We start from the raw sequence: 21,294 nt of genomic DNA, 5'->3' as shown, positions 1-21,294 counted from the left end.
AGAAAGTAGGCCATCTATTGTCACTCACAGTCTTAAATCACTAACATATCTTCTTCATTCATAAGAAAATCCCAGCTGAACATTACCTAAGCTGATAGTGTGCAAAACTCTAATAATGCCACTCCAAAAGGAAGTACTAAAAGACAGCATAGTAACAAAGGCAACATATGGCCATGTGAATATGTGCCCACTTTAGTATTATAATTTATGTCTAGAAATGGAGGCTTCAACATTTCTTAAAATATTTGATGCTACACACTAAATTCTCCTGAAACTGATTCAGCATCTTACTTAATGTTGACTGGTTGTTTTTGCCCACACTTTTCTTCACTGTGAGTAAAACTCAGAACTACAGTAAGTTTGAAGTAATCAAACGGAGAATATAAGAAAATCAAAGTAGTGCTTTTTACTTTTATCTCTTATAGAACTTACTAGGTATTCAAATGTGAAACCCTTACCGTTATAACAGGAAAACTGTCGTATGAAAGAGAAATTGTAAAAGGGATGATTTGTCCTTTTTACAATTATAAAATACCATAGATAAGATATTTAATTTTATATTGCCATAACTTGTTGGGAAAAAAAGGTTCTGTAAGCCCTTTTAAGAACTTCTGGTTAAAAAAGAAAGAACAAAGTACTAAATGACACAGACTCACTGAATTATTACAAAAATGGTCTTAGGTGACTTTGCCAAAGTGCCAGCACAAATAACTTACAGATGTTTATTTCTTTTTCAGAAGTAACATTTTTCCTGGATTTTTTAATATACATGCCTTCACCTGAAACAGGGGTTGTGCACCTGACAATGATGTTTGATGGTGTTTGTGCATTTTTGACAGAGACTACCATCTCTTTCTCACAAGTCCCAGAGAACCATCTATCTATCTGCTAACACCCTTTATAACAGTCCTATTCATCCTTTACTGTTCTTTTCAAAGTTGTGGTTTGTTCATTGACTGTCCCTCTGTCATTCCCCTGCTGATAAACTGCCTCAGGGCACCTGCACTATTGTCACCCAGTACCTCAGAATACCTTGGCTGCAACGTCTTATCTCATTTACAGCCAGTTAGCCAGAACTCAGTGGGCACGTCTACACATGCATGTAATGCTATATGGGTTTACTGCGCAGTAATTTACTGTGCAGTAATCCCACCCTGGGCAAGTAGCTACATGTATGGCCACTGGGGAGCAGATATGCTCCTCATGGCTCTAGTCTGTTACTAGCCTCCTCCAGCTTTACACTGGCCCCCTGCAGCAGCCAGGGGGACTTCGGCCACAGCTGGTTGTGGTTGGGGACCCTCCTTAAAAGCCAGCTCCATGTGCTGCTCCCTGGCCACCTGGCTTTCTGGCCTGGAGCAGGCTGCAGTGTGCTGGCACAGCCCACAGTGACACTTTCTCCAGAGCCTGTGCCCACCCCATGGTGGCTGCTCCATCCCCAGGCCCTGGGAAGGATGACTCATGCCTCAGGCTCCTGCTCGCCACCCTGCTTGCTGCGGTTCACCACCATGGCAACTGCTGCCTGACCCAGGTCAGTCTTGGCCCTGCTTGTCCCCCTGTGCTGCACAGCTATGCAGCCATGCTCACCATTGCATCTGAGACCCCCTGCCACTGTGCTGCTGCTGCCCAGCCCCTGGGCTGCTACCTGGACCCTGGCAGGGATACCAATGGCTTGTACCTGGATGCTGCCACTCGTGCTGTCCATAAGCTCCTGTGACTGCAGCTCTGCCACCTGTGGGTCTACCTGGCCAGCCAGGACTTGTGGCTGCACCTTGTCTAGTGCACCTGGGATGATGAGCAGTGGCTGGAGTCATTCCAGATGAATCTTTTCACATCATGTAAGCCACCTTCCAGGAGCTCCTCAATCAGCTCTGACTGCATGTGGAATAGCAGGCCACCAACGTGCAGTGGCCCCTCCCTGCTGAGACCTGACTGGCCATTGTTACGCCCAAGTTGGCTACATCTGCCAGCCTGTGCTATGCCAGCCACCTCTTCAATGTAGGATGCCATTCTGGAGGTCTGCTGCACCCTGCAGGACATGCAGGGGCACACTGTGTTTTGGGTGCATGACCCCCTGGAGGTGATGGTGGTGTTCCATGCCCTGGGCTTCTTTCAGTGCATCAGGGCCTTGGATGAGACCCACACCCCTGCCACCTGCCCGCCCCATGATGACTGCTCCTATTACAACCGGTGGGGCTTTCTCTCTGAAGTTTGGCAGGCTGTCATTGACCACTGCAGCAACTTTACCAACATGAGGGCTGGCAGGGTGGGCAGCTCCCATGATGCCTGCATGTTCTAGAGCTCTGTCCTGTCAGCCCTGGTGGAGAGTGGGTGCTTTGTGCCAGGGGTGCTGGACCTCCAGCTGGGCAAGGTGATGGTCCTGCCCCTTCTCATCAGCAACCCTGCCTACCCACTTCTGCCCTGGCTCAAGTAGCCTTACACTGGCCAGGTAGACCCCTGCCAGGCACATTTCAACAGGTGCCTGGACCAGACTTATGCACTAGTGGAGTGTGTCTTCAGCTGCCTGAAGGGACACTGGTGCACCCTCACCACCTCAAGATCATGGAGGCCAACATCCCCATAGTTATTGTTGCAGCCTGTGTGCTGCATAACATCTGCAAGCCTCAGGGGGAGCTCTTCCATGAGGCCTTGGTGGAGGAGGTGCAGCAGGTAGAGGGCACCAGCTTCAGTGCAGTGACAGTGAGGGTTCCCCCCACACTGAGGGTCTGGGTAAACTATACACCTAGCAGTGGGGGCCAGGGCACCAGGTGTGAGAGGCACTGGAGGATCACCTGCTCCTGCATTCCCCACTGTATGCCAGTTGGATGGATGGCCCCAGACCTCAGCCCCAGCATGCACCCCCAGCACCATGCTCATTGCAGACAGTTTTCTGAAAAGCACTTTATTCTCCTCCACAAACACAGACTGTGTCCCCACCTCCCTCCTGAACTACAGAGCTCTGCCACACTTCCCCAACCACAGTACCCCACCACCAACCAACCTACCCACCACCAATAAGTACATTTTGCCCATGCAGGTTATCTACATTGTACTTTGTGTGCTCCATGAATGAGGGTGCCTAAGGGGAACAGCTTGAGGACAGGTGCCTGTAACAGGGCTCTGCCCTGTTAGTAGGGGTTCAGGGGAGTCTGAATAGCCCTACACCCCAGAAGCACCTCTGCACACCCACCCCGGACCTGGGAGAACTCACCAGAGGCTGGGGAACCAAATCATAGGGCATAGTGAGTTCCTCAGCAAGGGAGCTGACACGGGTGTGGGGAGTGAGAGAGTGTTAGCCACATAAGCCCAGAGTGGGAAAGATAAAAGACACTGAAAGCAGCCTCAAGGGGCTGCACCTGGCCAGGGAGTAGGCTGTCTGGAGCTACCAGGGGTTAAGCAGCCACCAGGTGAGCCTAGAGCAGGTCTCTTCTCTGTTTGTTTGTTTTCTTGATCATTTGCTTTGTTGCACAAGCCAGTAGGCTTTGCAAAGTCTCTGAAAGGTAGGAGACAACCAGAAGGTGAGGCCTGGAAGATCCACTGGAAGACAGCTAAGTTCTAACTTATTTGTTTAACTTATTTTGTTTGTTTTGCATCATTACCAAGCCTTGGTGGCCTCTGGGTATTATCTACTAGCCTGGCTGCAGCAGAGGCAAAGGCTCTGAACCGTGGCTCCTTGGCCAAAGCTAGTAGCAAAAGTAGCTTCATGTTTACCATGATGACACTGATTGATTAAGCCAGGACTAGTCAAACTTTTGTGTAGTGATACTATGCAAAGAGGCCTGTTTCTGAACTCAATATCAGGAATAACATGGGGATTAAGAAAGTTGGCTTTCATCATAAGTCTTTTCAAGAAAATAATGATTCCATACTAAATATAAACTATGACCGATAATTGTTTATAAGACGCTGAAAACATGCAAAGTGCTAGATGTCACAACTACATTTCTACCAAACTTTTTGATTTACCTCCCTCTCTCTATGTACATTCACCTGTGTCTACTGAATATGTGTAGAGGGACCCAAAAATGTAAATGTGATGAATACCTCTGAGTGACAGTAAAGCAGAAATGTGTGACATGTTTTATCCTGCAGCAATGATGAGAGTTTTCATGCTTTGCTTGGTGTCTTTTTTTTTTTTCTTTTCTTCTTGGATGGATGATCTCTACTTCTATTGAATAATGATTTCACCCTCCTTTTCAAATTTCTCAGCTGGGAAAGGGAGGTGTTGTATTTAAACTAAACTGAATGTATTTCCAGAGGCTAGAAAAAATTGGGCAATACATAGCCACTAGATATTTCTTGCTACCTGCCATCCACAGATGGCATTTATTAGAATTCTCATGCCACTTGTGCAGCATTCTGTTGTGGCTCATCTGTGTGTGCTTAGGGCTGGCTTCCAGTCAGTCCAATAGGCTTTTATCCCTAAAGTGAATCAATACAGAGAGGGTTGTTTTCAAAAGGCCCAAGCCATCTGTAGTCTATTTGCGTAGAATATTATTTCAGCTTTTCTCCCACAGAGCAAATATCACCAGGAGCAAGACCATATCTCTTCATATCTACACGGAGAATAGGACAGTTTAGCACTCTCAGTAAAGATATAAAGATTTCATTGTTTAAAACAGTTTTAAGATTATTTTTTAATCTTTTCCAAGAAAACACAAAGTGTGGCTGATGTTCTTTTTTGTTTGTTTTTAAAAGGACCAGAGTTCCTCAAACATACAAAAGTGCTAGTCTTTCTGGGTTTTATAGAACTCTGACCCTATGGAAGGGATGTCTTTAATATAGGATTTGCTAAAAATAATATAAAAAGCACTTTGTATATTGAGTTTATTATTGTCCATTATATAAGGTTGAATTTTCTCTACTCAAGATTCTGGATGAATTTTGATAAACCCCAGGCAATGCATAACAGTCGGCTGTCTAACATCTTACCACGTAAATTGAATGAATAGCAGACAATATTTTACAGAAACATTTGTTTAAATCTGAAGTTCACTTCTTGAAACTGTTAATGCACTTGACCTTTATCAGTGGATATACTTGCGGATGGTGGATTTTAAGATGAAATGTTTAACTATTCATCAGAAGCAAATTTTAACTTGATAGACCACATAGTCTTCATGACTTACAATGTTAGGGTGACAATATTTTGGATCTTGGAGCACTGGATTTGCAGCTGAATAAAGGCTTTTATCTGTGTCTCGGCAAAAGCTGCTGACCACAAGGCAGAATGATGTATTAAAGTAACCTTGCAAATGCTTAGGCAACTAGTTTCCTAACAATAGGATATTGTGTAGAATATATGGTGTAATAAGAACAAGATGCAGCCCACTAGCTATCATCAGGAGATAAAGCAGAAGCAAGACGTTGGAGATGGAGTCAGCAAGTGACCGGGAGAAGCCAGGTTCATGGCCTTATGCATGCGCTCTTAGCAGAGAGGCATGTAAATGAATTAAATATATAGGCAATCCCATGTTAATGAAGTAAACAGTAAACAGAGGCAGAGCTTGAAATGAGTGGACAGAGGTGGAATAAATGTTAATGAGCATAAACCAGGTGTGTAAAATGTGAAAAGAACTAGTGTTCAGTGCAGGTGCTAGGTTTGTTGGTTTTCTGGGACCTGGCCTGAAGCTGTCACCATTTTGAATAAAGCTGTTGCAAGCAATGTGTGCTGGTGTTTGCTCCCTGCTCACTCTGGCTAATGAGTAACAGGATCCATGGGCAATTGGATTGCCGTCTCCCTAGTCATTGGACGCTGAATGGAGTCTGGGTCTAACATACAACAGATGAAGATTTAGTCATTTCTAGTAATGAATACAATGAATATTTTAATTGTACTATTTGTAACTTAAAGTATTCCATGTTTATTGGTTCCATCATTTTAAGTCATGGAAAAACCATTACACAAACTGCAAGTATCTACCACAAGATACAGTTCCAATGTACAAATAAAAATTCTCTTTTGTAAACTATATAAATCAAACAGTATTATTTGCTGCTACCTGATTGGAGGACTTAGGGTAATTGCCATCAGAGCACTCTTGAATTCTGTGGGGCTATTCATGGATGTAGAGGTAAGCATGTGTTTGAAAGAATAGTGTTTAAATAACAGATACATTAAGATTTAACATAGGGAAAAGATGAGAAATGGAGCTTGAAACATCATGCAATGACTTCTGCTCTAGTGCCTTTTTAACGTTTCTGTTTAAGAAATAGCAAAAGGGAGACCTTTGCAGGTGGAATTTCTACTAAGCATTTCTGATGCCTTACTCCATGTGGGGGAAGTATATCAGTTTGATAATAAAAGCATTCAGAAACCATAGAAGGAAATAACATTACCTTTATTCTTAATCCAATAATAAAAACTTAGCTGCTTACAGTTATTAATTTTCAGGCTAATTCTTGCAATTATTGCTTTATTTGTATTTAATGGACAGCGAAGCTTGGATAAATGTTAGTAGGAATTAAGCACACCACTGAAATGTTTGTATTTTATGAGCTGTTGTAATCCATAAGAATTGGAGAGCTCAATTGTCCCCTTTTAAAGTCCATTTAATTTTTGGACTAACTGTTCATTCCAGTGCAGGATGTATGACTTCTTTGAACTGGAAGTAAAATATTGGTCATTAATCGGTGTTGTATTGATAAAAGACAAAATAAATACAGCACCCAGCAAGGCAAAGCTATGGGTATCCTTCTGTCCCACTTCCTATATCAGTTCTACATGAGTTATTTGTCAGATGTAATGTCATTTTGAGGCTTTGGGATCCGTGGAAGATTGCAGATTACACTTACAGAGCAGTATTGTATTCCAGGAGCTTCTTAGTGTTCTTTTATCAAAGGTGACACATTGAATAACCTGTGGGTTAGACTTGGGGAGGCCAGACTACTCACTTTGGAGAAATGTGGTACATTGCTGAATGGTCCTGGAAAAAAACAAAAAAACCAACCAAACAAACAAACCTGTGCCTGAAGAGAAGAAATCCTGGCTGGTGAACAAAGAAATGAGCTTTGGAAAGCCAGAAAGAGGCAGATTATTATTATTATTTTATATAATGAAAAGGCAGGATGACTCTGCAGCTTGGATCCTAAACTCAGTGCACTGTCCGATTTATTTCTTGTTACCTTCTGAATGGTTAGCTGGGGATTTAGGAAGAGAAAAGGGTTGTGTTTTTTTTTCCCTTGTAGGCTATGAAGGCTGTTGCTTAGCTTGACAGTTGGTTCACTGAATATTTGCAGTTTGACTTTACCTGGTAGCTGACAGTGCAGAAATCTGCACTCACTTCTTTGGACTTGAGCAAGATAGATCGTATTCAGACCCTTCATACATCGGATTCTATCTTGCTCAAGCCCAATGAAGATGCAAGCTAGCAGAGAGAACTTGGCTCAGTGCGTTTAATTTGAAAGGCTCTAGCAATTACTGTCACTCTTGGAACAAAACTTTTATATATGCTACATTAAAAATATCAGGTCAAACCCTGTTTTGTGGACACATGGAGCCATCTGGGAAACTGCTGCATTCGTTCTCATGAAAACTATGTACATGAGGAGAAGACTGTTTATAAAGTCAAAATGACAGATTTCTGCTTTCATTTCCCCTGACGCAGGAGTGGTCCGAGTTGTTCTTAATTTAGGCTAATTATAACAGCAGAACTTGTGTATAAGTATTTAATACCTTCAGAAAAAAGAATAGAGGACACATGACTGAAGGAAATGCTGTGCTCTTCTATTTGTATCCTTCCAACTCTGACTGAATTAATGGTCTTGTATTCTCACGTTCTTAAGAAAAGAACTATTTGTAAGAAACAGCAGCAGCTAAACAGTACAACCCTTTCAATTCAAGAACACGGCTTTTTCGCAAATTGCAGTTAAACAAAAATCCATATTAAACTTTTTTTTCTTTAGTTTACTGTAGCAGTACTGGGGCTGTTTTTTTTTTTAATATTTTATTTCAGAATCCAGGGTCATCTAATCTTTCCCCAACAGAACTGATTTGGAAAACTGTCAGATGCCAGCAACCTGTGTCTATTTTTGATTAAACTATAGGCAACCTCATTGACAGACCTTTTAGTCAAAGTTAAAATTCTCCATTGTGATCTAACTATCAGTTACATGATTGGGGTACAACTTCAAGAGACTTGTATTCCTTAGGGTGTGAACAATGGCTGTGGGACAGAGCTATACAGCTACCTGGTGTGTTCACAGGCGGTGGATAGTGGAATAACCTTCAGGGAAAGTTAGCTGTGAAATAAGCAGGGGTAACTGATGAATAAGCAGCCACAGACCCAGCAGCAGCACCTCCAGGTTGTGGTGAGGATAGTGGATAGCAATGCTTTTCCTCCTGACAAGCAACGTCTATCCTTTGACAATGCTGTGCCTTAGTGCATACAGGTTGCCACTATAAGAAGTTTGCCCAGTCCCTTCCCATGGGTCTATAAGCCTTCAATAAGTAGAGAAGGCAAGAAGTGTTAGAATCTCAGCAACTGCCAAGGCAGATGAAGGCTGCCATGAAACAAGATCCCTTAGTTGTCTTTGTCTCTTTGCCACTGGAATAAGGTCCCATCCCGCCAAGAGCCATGTGCACGCTGATGTGCAGCAGTTTCTCCAGGACGAAGTAATGCACAAGCATCTTCCATGAAAATAGGTTTTTCCAGCACATTTCTCAGGCCCTTTCAGCTAGGGACAGAAATTACACATAAACTGGTTTAAGTGATCAGAAACTGGTTTCAGCCTCTAACAGGACAGAGGTTCAGTGCACATACATCACTTTCAAAATAGCTGAAGCTGGTTTATTTAAATTTATTAAGGATTCTGGCTAAATGCCATGCTCCCAAAGATGCCATAACACACACATGACAATAGTATAAATAAGTTCAAACAAAGTAACGGAACTACAAAAATTATACAAAAAATAGAGCCCACCAGCATAAAAACATTATTAATATAAATATAGTAGACACTGGTTTAAAATAAACATAGTTGAATGTAGTATCAGACTTAACTGATTTAGGTCAAACCCGTTAATGGAACTTCTGTCCCTGACTCCTTCCTGGTTAAAGTTAACTCAGTCCCCCAGCATCCCAGGATGCTCTTCTGTCCTAGGCTGGATGGGATTGGGTGCAATCAGTCTGGTCTGGCTGTAGGCTCAGTCCTAGGCTGGGCTGAGCTGCCTGCTCCAGTGGAGCAGGGTTGGTCCCACCCTTCTCTTCCCTAGCCATAGAACTGTGACAGCTCCAGCTGGCTGAGAAGCTGGTGTGGGTGGGGGTGGGAAACCCTGCCCCAGACTGCAGGCTAGACTTGCCTGGCAGGGGGTGCAGCTAGGGTCTGTCAGGCTCTTCCCCCTGCTCCCCAACCCCCCTACCACTCAAGTGTCAGGGGCAGGGGACATAGCCAGATGCCAGTAGCCTGAGGTGTAGGGGGTGTTAATTCCCCCTCTCCCACCAGCACAGGACCCCAGCCAGGGTCTGCCTGGCAGGGGTGCAGCAGTCCTGGCAGGCTTCCCCACCCCCACTCACTGCTTGAGCAGCACGAGCAGGGGATGTGGCCAGATGCTGATAGCCTGAAGTGAAGGGGGTTTAGTCACCCCTCTCCCACCAGCACAGGACTCCAGCTGGGATCTGTGTCCCATGTCAGTGGAAGGGGGTGTACCAGAATACCATCTTTGTCTCTCCCCAAATTCTGCTATCTGACAATTTGGTTACCATGGTCACTACAGAGGGCAGTCATCCCTGGCCCCATCTGCTTGAGGTAACCCTGAGTTGTAACCTGAGCTGGATACATTCCTGAGGGAGTGAGGAAACCTGCTCTCTCTGCCTACATGACTGGCCACACATACCTGGGTGGGGGGCTTAAGCTCCTTATTGTTTTAAGCAATACCAACATGACTGGCAGGGGGCTAGGGACCCTGACAGTCTACCTGGCAACCAGTGATGTATTTCAAATTGTTTGGCTGGCACCCAACAGTTGCTGGCCTTCATTGGATCAGGTAAATGGGGTCATAAGGGTTATATAAGTGAAGGACTGCCCAAGAAGAGAGGCAGTAGCCATGGTGAGAACTCTCAGAGAAGCTGAACCATCTGAAACTCTCTCTGTTTTGAAACTCATGGTCAATGAACTGCTTGCCGCCAGAAATCTCCACCTGCCTCTGGATGATACTTGTGAGTAAGCTACTTGAGATCTAACTAGATATCTAGCTTGTAGTACCTCAGATGCGTGATCAAAGGCTACCATGCCACTGTTTGCTCTAAGGTATTTCTCTGATATTGCTCTACCCTGTACTCTATTCCAAACCTACTCCTTGTGACCAGTAATGTTCTCCTTTGTACCTAGCATGGGAGACTTAGATTATGCCTTGGGGTCCCCTTGGTTCAGCTGAATAAGGGAGACTACTATTTGTGCTTCAGACTTAGGGAAGCACCCCAAGTTCTTGCAGTGGGTCCAGTACCCTCAAGGACTACTAGGCTTGTATTTTCCAGAGTGCACAGGTCCAAGATCATTCCAGACTCTGGGTGGTGGTAGCGTTACCCTCAGGCTTGCAGGTGTGCTCTAGGAAGGGGGGCAGCTGGACATGAGGCACCCCCAGGGAGGCACTCGGAGCCTGGAAGGTGGTTGGGCACAGTGAGGTGGGTGGTTCAATGCAGGAGTGCCCTGTACTGGCCTGCCACAGAGGCGAGGGAGGGAGGATTAAACGCCTCCCCTCACCTCAAGCTACTGTTGTCTGGCCACATCCCCTGCTCCTGGTGCTCAAGCAGTGAGCAGAAGTGAGGTGGTGGGGAAGCCTGTTGTGCCCCTGCTAGGCAGATCCTGGCAGGGGTTCCATGCTAGTTGGAGAGGGGAGGGAGAGAGGATTAAACACCCCCTCTTCTGCTTCCCCCCTTTCACCTGAGCATGCTAGCCAGGGCCTGGGGTCTGGCCATGATCCCTGCTGCTTGAGAGGAGAGTGGGGAAAGGCCTGATAGGGGCTACTTCCCCCTTCTCCCTCCAGGCACACTCTGGTTGGGGGCCATGCAGGCCAGGGTGTTGTGCTATAATTGCTTTTTATTATTTTGATAATCCAGCTATTAAAATGAATTATTAACCCTATTAGGATTTATCATCTGTAATGTTTCAGTTCTTGATATAAGTGTGATAGACCTTTTGGTCTCATGATTTTATAGCTAAAATTTAGTAATCATAGAAGTAGGGTCAGAAGGGACCTTGTAGATCTTCAAGTCTGACCCCCTGCCTGGACAGGAGGAAAACTGGGTTCAATTGACCCCAGTCAGGTAGGCATCAAGCCTCTTCTTAAAGACCCCCAGGGTAGGAGCCAGCACCACTTCCCTTGGAAGTTGGCTCCAGATCCTAGCCACCTTAACTGTGAAGTAGTTCTTACGGATGTCTAATCTAAACCTACTCTCCAGCAACTTGTGGCCGTTATTCCTTGTTATCCCAGGGGGCGCTAGGGGAAACAAGGTCTCCCCCAAACCCTTCTGGTCCCCCCTAGTGAGTTTATAGATGGTCCCCCCTCAGCCTTCTCTTGTGAAGGCTTAACAGGTTCAGGTCCCGTAGCCTCTCATTGTAGGGTCTGCCCTGCTGTCCCCGGATCATGTGGGTGGCCCTCCTCTGGACCCTCTCAATGTTGCCCACATCCCTCTTGAAGTGGGGTACCCAGAACTGGACACAGTACTCCAGCTGCGGCCTGACCACTGTCACATAGAGGGGGAGGATCACCTCCTTGGCCCTACTTGAGATGCATCTGTGGATGCATGATAAGGTCCGGTTAGCCCTACTGACCGTGACCTTGCACTGTCGACCCATGTTCATCTTGGAGTCAGTAATGACTCCAAGATCCCTTTCTGCCTCCGTGCTCTCAAGAAGGGAGTTTCCCATCTTATAAGTGTGCTGCTGGTTACTACTGCCCAAGTGCAGCACCCTGCACTTGTCAGTATTGAAACGCATCCTGTTTTTGTTAGCCCACCCCTGCAACCTATCCAGGTCTTTCTGTAGTCTTTCCCTCCCTACTAGCATGCCCACCTCACCCCAAATTTTGGTATCATCAGCAAATTTGAACAGGATGCTTTTCACCCCGTTGTCCAAATCACTGATAAAGAAATTGAACAGTGCAAGCCCTGGGGGACTCTCCTGCCCACTTCCCCCCAGGTCGAATATGACCCATCCACCACCACCCTCTGAGTACAACCCTTCATCCAATTTGAAATCCATCTGACCGTGTAGGCATCAATGCCACAGTCGCCTAGTGTTCTAATGAGGATGGGGTGGGAGACAGTGTCAAAGGCCTTGCTGAAGTCCAGAAAGACTACATCCACAGTGACACCTGCATCCAATGCTTTTGTGACATGATCATAAAAGGCAATCAGATTGGTCTGACATGACCTGTCCCTAATGTAACCGTGTTGGTTGCCTTTGAGCATCATCCCTGATGCTGGCCCATCACAGATGTGCTCCTTGATGATCTTCTCAAAGAGTTTCCCCAGGATTGAGGTAAGACTGACAGGCCTATAGTTGCCCGGGTCCTCCCTCCTCCCTTTTTTAAAGATGGGGACCACATTGGATATCTTCCAATCATCTGGCACTTGGCCCGAGCACCACGAGCACTCGTAAAGCCATGCCAAGGGCCCTGCAATAACCCCTGCTAGCTCCCTCAACGCCCTGGGGTGGAGAGCATCTGGACTTGCTGATTTGAACACGTCCAGCCCCTCCAGAAGCACTCTAACTCAATCCTCCTCAACCTTAGGTCTGGAGGCGTTCCCCTTGAGTCCATCTTGAATCATGGTGGGGGAGTCCCGATTCCTGCACAAGAAAATGGAGGTGAAGAATTTGTTAAAGAGGTCTGCTTTCTCCTCTGGCGCAACCACCAGATTGCCCAGCGTGTCTTGCAGGGGCCCCATGTTTCCAGGTGCCTTCTTCATCCTCCCTATATATTTGAAAAAGGACTTTTTATTATCTTGGATGCTAGTCCTAGCTCTATGTCCGCCTTAGCTTTCCTAACAGCCCCCCTATAGGCCCGAGCAATGGAGGTATACTCCTCTATGGAGATGGCCCCCCCCTTCCACTGGATGTACGCTGCCTTTTTGGCAACCAGGCATTCCCGGACATCCTTGGTGAGCCAGGGAGGCTTTTGGGCACTCTTGCCCCCCTTGCTTCTTGTTGGGATTGTCACCCCTTGGGCCCTGAGTATCGTCTCCTTAAGGAACGACCACTCATCTTGGGCACTGAGTTCCCCTGCCCTCGAGAACCCCAGTGACTCTCCCACTAATCTCAACTCATTGAAGTTGGCCCTCTTGAAGTCTTGGGCTACCGTCTTGCTGCAGGCCCTTGACACCCGGTGCTGGATGGTGAATTCCAGTAAGCGATGATTGCTATCACCCAGGTGGTCAAGGACCTGGAGCCCCCTTACCAGATCATCTCCTGTGGCCAGGACCAGGTCCAACAGGGCATTTCCTTTGGTGGGACTGTGCACCTCCTGGGTTAAGTGGAGTTCCTGTATCTCAGCCAGGAACCTCCTGGAACGGTCCGACCTGGCTGAGTGCTCCTCCTAGCAGATGTCTGGGTAATTTAGATCACCCATGACAACTACATCCCTTGCCTTAAGTGCCTCAAGCTGGCCTGAAAATTCCTGGTTCAGCTCCTCCCCTGTTTGGGGGGTCTGTAGTAGACCCCCACCATTAAATCCCTCTCCCCATGACCCCCTTGTATCTTGACCCAGAGCACTTCACCTTTGCCCCTCCTCTGACCCCATTTTGCTGGCAGAGGATGTGTATTGCTCTTTGACATAGAGCCTCCTTTCCTTCCTTCTCTATCCCACCTGTAGAGCCTATAGCCCCTAATGCTAACTGCCCAGTCATGGGATGAATCCCACCATGTTTCTGTAAGCCCTACTATGTCTGGGTTTGAACTGGCTATTCTGAGGGCAAGTTCCTGCTGTTTGTTCCCCATACTATGAGCATCGGTATATAGGCGTTTAAGGCCTTGCATAGCTTCATGTGCCACACCCCAATTAGGAAGACCATCTGGACCCCTATTTCTTACCTGGGCACTCCTTGCATGTGTCTCCTGTCTTGCTTGGGTGGTGTCTCCATGTGTGCCTGCGGCCCCCTCCCCCAGCAAGGCTAGTTTAAAGTTTGATGTACAAGATCAGCCAACCTGGAAGAGAAGACACGCTTGCCTTTAGGATAGAGGTGAAGCCCATCCCGCCCCAGCAAGTCCCCCGCCCAAAAGCATGGGTCATTATCTAGGAACCCAAGTCCCATCTGGTGGCACCAACTCCGTAAGCGCCGGTTGACCTTGCCAATGCAGGCCTTGTGTCACCGTCCCCGCCTACTCACCGGAAGAAAGAGGAGAATGCCACCTGCACCCCCGTCTCCTTAAGCTTGGCCCCCAGAGCCTTGAAGTCCTTCATAATGCAGTCAGGGTTGCCCATGGCCATGTCATTCATTCCCACATGGATGACAACCATGGGGTACTGGCCTGCAGGTTGGATGTAGGCCAGGATCCTCTCCGTGATGTCCCGGATCTGAGCCCCAGGCATGAAGCAGACCTCCCACGTCATAGGGTCAGGCCAGCACATGGGACCTTCCATCTATTATATATAGATATAATGCTTATGCAAGGTCTGTAGTATGTTTGGTATGGATCTGATAAGGAATTCTGTGAATTCCAACAACCAAAGAATGGAAAAACAATTCTACAAAGAAGCTACAAAAATAATTCTATGAAAGAAGTTTGCAAAATAACTCTAAGACTTTCAAAGGCTGAAGTGGGCAGAAACCAGTGCAAGAAGAAATCACCCTGCCAATCACAACCTGACAACAGGGCAGAGGGGATGATCTTCATGTCTCACTCAGTGGAATCCATAGACTTGTATAAAGAACTATCATTATAAAAATGGGTGAGAACAACAGAGCTTTGGGTCTGTCCACCTGCAAAGAGGAGTTTTGGGCATGTTTGAAGAGACCTGACTCCATCCCTCATGGTTAGTCTGGCTGGCCACCAAACTAACCCGAGCAACTTAAGACTTGGTAACACCTTAACCTTTGCAGGACTTGTCTGTGTGTTTGTTTCTTTTGTATGAATGAATGAAATGAATAGGTATGTATATGTGAGCAAATGAAGCAGATAAACTTTCTTTCTTTCTTTTCATATCTTATGTTTTAATGTACACAGTGTTGTGCCTTATTCCCATAAGTATGATCCTACTTGTCTTTCTGTAAATCCTGTATGCTTAGGCACACAGAATTAAATTGATAATAAGGGTGTTGGTTTAAACCCCTCCCCAGTCATCCTCAGTGACCTGCCAGGGCCTAGCTATGCCCCGTCCCGCCAACTTGGCTTCCCTCCAACCTTCTAGTCATTGCCTAAGAGAAGGTAGAGTGTACTCTAGTGCCCCGCAGCTATTCACTTGCTTCTTGGCTCTATCTATGGGTTAGAGTAACCTTCAAAGATTGAATTGATTCAGGCTTGGGCTTTTTGAATGTCTGTATTTAGCATAGGTGATCAGCTAATGATGACAGGAGCAGGACTGTGAGTTCTGGAAGCTCCTAGTCATGAACTGGCATGAAAGCAGCAGTTACAAGAAGATTACCTAGCACTTGGATGAGACAGGAGTGTGATTCAGCAGCTGTAATACTTTTAAACCTCATGACAGCAACAGGAGATGGAAAAGCAGGAATGGCAGAAACAGCTTGTGGTGGACCAAATCAAGAATTCAGTGCCATCCACTCACACAGAAACACAGGTCTGTACTGCTATAGAGTCTGTTGATCCTGGCTGGGCCTCATCAGCCATCTTTGGATGCACAGATAAGATGGTCATGGAAGACAATCATCCTTGATTGTGAGGGATTGCCAAAGGTTCCATTGATATCACTGATTGGGAACTGATTCACAATTGTGTGAAGGGCTGTGTCTCCAACAGCCCTTCACACAGAGGGGTGGGAATGAGCACCCAGCACAGCATATCTTGTAGTGGGCAAGGAGTGGGTTTGGAGTGCTTTGGGGAATCCCACTTTCTGGGTCACTTGTGGCTTAGAGCATTTTCACTTTTCTGCTTTCCCTTATCTTCTAAATATGAGTTCAATACACTTCAATTGCAATTGACCAAAATCTGCAATGTTCTTGCCTGATTTGAATGGGGTGGGGGTATGCTTAGACCCATGCTTTTTTGGTTTTCAGAGGTTGGGAGGGTGCAGGGGTGCAGGATGAGGGGCTGTGGTCAAGTAGGAACTGAAGACACTGCTAGTTGTTCAAAAGAGGTTTTGTTGAACAAGAAGCACATGTGTGCTCATTGATGAAGAAGTGCCAACAGAAGAAAAAAAGGATGGGGGGCTGTAGAGTTCTGGCTGCGTACCAGAGCAGCTAGTTATAGGAGAGGTGGGTACAGGAGTGATACAATGTGGAGGACTGAACTGGGGGACTGATCGGACATGTCACAGAATGGTTGGTATCCACATATAACACTGAACCGGTTCACATTGAACAAGGACAAAACAGTATTTGATTTTCCAGATATACTTCTGATCTGTTCCAGGTGGCTTGAAACCAGATAAACAGCTGTGTCTGTGTGCGTGTCCTGGGTTTAAACCGCATTTACACTGGTCTAAGGTTACATTTGTCCATGCTCTTTGAGTTTGTTTCATTACTGGAGAGAGTCAATGACATGCCACATTGTGCGACCTTATGAAACAGAACTTTGACCAGTCCTAGATTTTGTCAGCATTTTCCTAAAGAAAGCCCTGAGTCTGCCTTTAGATTTTCTTAGGCAGCCCCCCTGCCCATTTTACAGTCCTGTAGCACTCTTCAGGGCTCTTGGTGGGCAGAAGAATCCATAACATGACTGCTGTAAACAGTGCTGATGTAAACCTAGGAAGCCGTGTACTACATTTTGGGTTATTATTGCCAGGTGAAGGCCTGGTAATGTTTAATAGAATCATGTGCCCCTGCTTAGCATAAAAAATGTGCCACATAAGAGCAGAAATAGAAGACAAAATAACACAGGGGCATTTCACATTGATTTATTAAACAGAAATTCCTATGGGTGGTAATACTTTACAACATAGGTGGGATAAACCTCATAGGTGGGGAAAAAGAAAAAAATGCTATAAACTATTCTTTTGAGGCTCAGCTTCAGGGCACAATCAAATACTTATTCCTCTTACTACTCACCTAAGTCAAACACCACGGAGCTTTGTAGAGTCTCTGCTGGAAAATTAATTGGCAGAACAGGAGGGCAGTGCACTCTTCCCTTCCACAACACCCCCCTCAACCCAGTTTAGAAGCAGGACAATGATAGGAGACTGGCAGTAGGACAGTTAGTCAAGGGGAAGAGTTTTGCTGCAGAACAAAGACAATTGGTGGTAGATCATCTGGTTGATTCTGAACCAACTGGCACTGGAGCAAGGGCAGGTTGCACATTACTGGCAAATGTATGAATATAAGTTTTATAGATGTCTTCTCCTGGAATCACCCTTGGTATTGACTGAGGACCTCCTCTGATTAGCTAAAACTTTTCCAAGGGGCCAGGGGCAGAAAGGACAGGCTAAGTCATAATCTGGGATTTGCAAACCTCTTGACTGGTCCAGTGCACCTGTACCTCACAAACATACATTTATTATTGTAACAGGGAGGCCAGCTCTGGTCTGTTGCAGGGGACGTTCCATGGAAGACTTACTGGCAGCCGGAGATGCGGAGCATTGGTGTGATGACGTTAGCAGGCTGCATCCCGAAGCTGGAGCTTCCCACACCTGAAAAGAGACTTTGATTAGAAACTGGAAAAGTAACTAGAGTGAAGCAGCTAAAAGACTGCCGACAGCAAGCCTTTACCCCTGGAAGGGGACAGGATGAGAGTGAGCAACTGAGTGAAGTTCTATTAACTTGTGTGAAGGCATGGGATCTCATCATCAGCAGCTAGAGAGCTAATGATTAATTTTCCTGAGAAGCAGAGGCAACTTGCCCAACAAAGAAAGTGGGAGAGTCCTCTGGAAACCTGGGGAAGATGTAGATTCAGCGAACTGTCAGTTGAACCTAAAAAGGGGAAAATAAGGATAAACAAACTGTTTAGGTGAACTAGGTTGATACTTGTTCATTAATTGTAAAAGACAACGAAGTATTGAGAGTGACAGACAGACTAGGATTCCTTTGCATGTGACCACATTGGGCACCTTGCTTAGAAAATCATGAGGAAATAAATAGTGACTTGGCTATATGATCTGTAGTCTTCTTTTTTGTTTAATTATTTACATATATTCTCCCATCAGGGCATGGTAGGCAAGCTGACAAACGAAGACTGCAGCCAGGTTTCAGTATTAGAGAGAGAAAGACCTTAAGACAGGGGTTGCCAACCAGGGGTATATGTACCAGAAGGCCCGAGGGGGTACATGCAGGTGGGTGGGGACAGAGTGCCACCATGCACCATCTTGCACTGCCACGCAGGTGCCACCTGCCCAGCTGGATGCAGGGTGGGGGTAAGGGAAGCTTGTATGTGAAGGCTTCCTTTGCTCTGCGTTTGGCTGTGCACCACCCTTCACCCCTCCCCTGCTCTGCATCTGCCCATGCGCCACCTCCCCCCTCCCCCCCACTCTGCCCTGCCTTAAGATGTCAGACTTACCTATAACAATTATTATTATCATTCCTTAATATATGAAGCTTTCATTTGTAAAACTACCAACATACTTTCATTTAACTCAGCAGGGCAGTGTAAATGCATGAGGTGTTCACCCCCATTAGAGCTTGAAACTACAAATTTATTTAAGTAGGTGATGGGAATTGTATTTTTTTTCATATTCCCAATGACATATCTTCTAATATGTATCATTTATGAAAATTAAAGGGACAGAAGTAAAAATAGCTCCCCCAAAACACAGTGTAATAATATAGAAGATTACATGTGGTTCATAGCGCAGCACTGACATTGCAAAGAATAGATATGTATCTTTGGTACCTCAGCCTATACTCACATGAGTGAGTTTGTACAGTGTCAACAGGATGCTGCTGCACAATGACAGAACAAGATGAAGCTCTGAGCTGTCACAGTCCAGAATTGTTCTTTGTCTAGAGAAGAGTTCCAATGTTTTATTTTTTCTGTATAACTATATGGCTTTGGTCATCCTTCTCCATTTGACAACCTAGAGATGGGAGTAAGCCATGAGGCAGAAAAGACTAAGACCAGCTTCACATCAAGCCTAAAGGATCAGATGATACTGGAGAGGGACAAATCCAAGATAATTATGGTCATACCTCCTTTTTTTATAGCTTGTGATCACAGGAGAGTGGAAGTTCAGATCATGTATATTTAATCTCCAGTCTGTGGTTTCAACTAAGATTAGGATGGAGAGCTGTCCAAACAATACATATTTTAGGGGGAAGGGTGTGGGGTGTGTTGCAAATAATTGTGCGCTGAGAAAAACATTTGCAATAGTCTGAATAGCAAATAGTCTCATTATATTTATCTTGGTTACTAGTGCTGGAAAACTAGGGTTTGTATTTTTTATATCCTGATGTGGCCCACATCACTGCATAGGAAGGACCATTATCACCATAATTTACAGATGGGAAACTGTAAATAGAGAGATTAAAGGGTTGATCCAGTGTACATTAAATTCAAGAGGTCATTTCATTGACCTCAGTGGGCACTGGATTAAGACCAAGGACTTACTCAGCATGACACAGCTTGTCTGTGACAAATTCAGTAATTAAACCATGACCTCCTGAATCACACTATAGACTTAACTGCAAAACCACCTTCCATCCTCACTGCCTGCTCATTTTATAAATAGTGCTTATGTTGGGAAAGTTTTACTAATATTTTTACCTCTCACCTTTCTATCTTTCACCTTTGAACAGTCACTGCATTGCTGGTAATTTTATTTTTTGGATTGAAATATTTTGCATCTGTGATTATTGCAAATATCTTTCAAATGTTCTTAATAGGACTTTGGGAAGGCCTGGTTGAATTTTTTGTCATTAAACTGTCTTTTTCTACTTAAAAATGTTTTTAGCTGCATACAGCTCTTTCTGTAAGAAGTGTCTAACTGAAAACCAAAATATTTCAACTTAGGTGCCCCAAAAGTTCATTGTTGGAATTACAGGTTGTTTTCCTCATGTCCCTATTTTCCTTTATGAAAAAGAGTCTGTAACATAGCTTCAGAGTTCATGATGCGCTATGGCTGATGGTGTCCCATGATGTATTGCCTACCTGTATAACAAAGGAAGACCAGAATGCGTTAGGGAAAAGGCTGCAAAAGGGAAAGGCAGCTTATGAAAAAGATTGGGAGCCTGTAGCATTTTGAGGTCTTGGGTGGCCGTGACGCACCTTGGTGGCTCCGCAACTGTGCCCCACTGTACCCCTAGGGTGCCTTCCCTTTTCACCCACCATGTCTTGATGGAAATATAAGAATAATAAGGAGGCTGTCCATGAGCCTTTCCATGTCCCACTCCAACTGGACCCCCCACTGGCATTTTTAGGCCCCTTGTTGGGCCTCTCTAGTTGACCATGCCCTGCCGAGCACATAAAGCCTTAGTAGCTAATTGCATGGCTCCAGTCCTTTCTTACATCATGTTCCAAGCCTCATGGGTGTTACAATAATGATGTTCTCCTGTCGGGGTGTCAGCCTTCTCGGTCTCCACCCCTTTACTCTTGCTAGGCCTTCTGTATCAGACCTGACTTTGAGAAACTAGCTCTCATTTGGCCCTTTTGAGCACCAGGCCCCAGGTTCCTGTCTGCCAGGCCCCTCTCTGGGCTCAACAGTTACTTATGCCTTAAGCCTGTCCCTGTCAGGGCATGCCCCTCAGGTACTAATGGGAGCTCCGTATATTGCTCCTATAGTCCCAACCCAAACCACTGGTGTAAACTGAAACATAAACACTAAGCCAATGGGCAATAACAGAAATATAAAGAGGAAGAAAGCCTCTGCCCCTTTAAGGGGGAAAACCTTCCCTCCCTTCCCAGCTAGCATACCTCCCAACCTGGGTTCCTTGTAAGCTCCCTGAGCCTCACTGATCTCACAGGTAACACAGCAGTTGGCCTAGCATCCCCAGGTAGTTCTCCTGGGCAGGAGCTCCTTTCCCTACAGCTGCCAGGGAGAGACAGCATGGACTGTAGCCAGCATGTGGTCTGCTAGCTAATGCTGAGGTGTGTCTGTGTAAGGCAGAGGAGACAGAGGAGTAGGGAGGGGAGCGGGGAAGCAAGGGGAAGCCAGGCAGATCTTTGCAGTCTCTGCCAAGCTCCAACCAGGGAGGAGAGGGGAGAGGCCAGCTCTACTGTGGAGCAGAGAGCATGCCAGGATGCTGGGGAAGTCTGGTTTAA

The 21,294-nt window shown here is 45.8% G+C and overlaps 1 long non-coding RNA gene across 1 annotated transcript in view; it reads left to right on the top strand.

Moving 5' to 3' along the window:
• LOC132250640 (uncharacterized) overlaps window positions 1-18,193 on the top strand; it is a 65,316-nt gene extending 47,123 nt beyond the window's left edge. Inside the window, exon 2 of the long non-coding RNA XR_009462237.1 lies at window positions 17,614-18,193. This is a non-coding gene — a long non-coding RNA (uncharacterized LOC132250640). The remainder of the gene's footprint in view (window positions 1-17,613) is intronic.
• The last annotated feature ends 3,101 nt before the right edge of the window (window positions 18,194-21,294 follow it).

Source organism: Alligator mississippiensis, chromosome 5, assembly GCF_030867095.1.
Source record: "Alligator mississippiensis isolate rAllMis1 chromosome 5, rAllMis1, whole genome shotgun sequence".
Lineage (NCBI taxonomy): Eukaryota > Metazoa > Chordata > Crocodylia > Alligatoridae > Alligator > Alligator mississippiensis.
This window is presented reverse-complemented; position numbering and strand designations above follow the sequence as displayed.